Source organism: Camellia sinensis, chromosome 2 (genome assembly GCF_055761805.1).
Source record: "Camellia sinensis isolate YWXY chromosome 2, ASM5576180v1, whole genome shotgun sequence".
Classification (NCBI taxonomy): Eukaryota; Viridiplantae; Streptophyta; class Magnoliopsida; order Ericales; family Theaceae; genus Camellia; species Camellia sinensis.
In genome coordinates, this window is record NC_138962.1 from 48,774,813 (window position 1) to 48,775,477 (window position 665).

Below are 665 nucleotides of genomic sequence, written 5' to 3' on the forward strand. Positions count from 1 at the left end.
ATTGTGAAATAAAGTTTTGAACATATGAGTAAAATACTATACTCATCACAATTTTATGCAATATTAATTTTTTAGGATTAATTACACTTTTCACTTCTGTAATTTAAATTAAATTTCATTTTGCTCTCTAGAGTTTCTAATTGTACAATTTGTTCCCTACACTGTAAGTGTGATTTCAATTTGAACCCATTACATTACATCAGTATTGTACTAACTTATGAAAATAGTTAAATGTAATGTAAAAGTATGATAAATGTAACATTAGTTACATAGCTTGAGGGTTGTTTATGTAAAATATTGTGTGGTATGTCTTCATAAATATTAATTGAGAAAGATGACAAACAAAACCGACCTTAGCTCAGTTGGTAGGGCGGAGGACTGTGTTGGGCTTGACCCGATTGGTAATCCTTAGGTCGCTGGTTCGAATCCGGCAGGTCGGATTTCACATTTTGATTTTCCCATTTTTCAATAATAATTTTTTATTAAAACTGAAAAATATAAATTTAGTTTGTTAAAACAGTCAAATCTTATATTTTTTGTAGTAATTTTTCCTTTTTATGTTGTCTTCACTTTTACATTTTAATCTTTGTATTTTCACATCTTCTACATTAATTTTAGTTTCTTTAATTTTACTGAAATAAATGTCAACGTAGTTATATTAAAAT

General features: G+C 27.1%; 1 non-coding gene across 1 annotated transcript; it reads left to right on the forward strand.

Moving 5' to 3' along the window:
- The first annotated feature begins 347 nt into the window (after positions 1-347).
- On the forward strand, positions 348-440 carry TRNAH-GUG (transfer RNA histidin (anticodon GUG)). The gene is made up of 2 exons: positions 348-384; positions 405-440. It is a non-coding gene; the product is annotated as a tRNA-His (tRNA).
- The last annotated feature ends 225 nt before the right edge of the window (positions 441-665 follow it).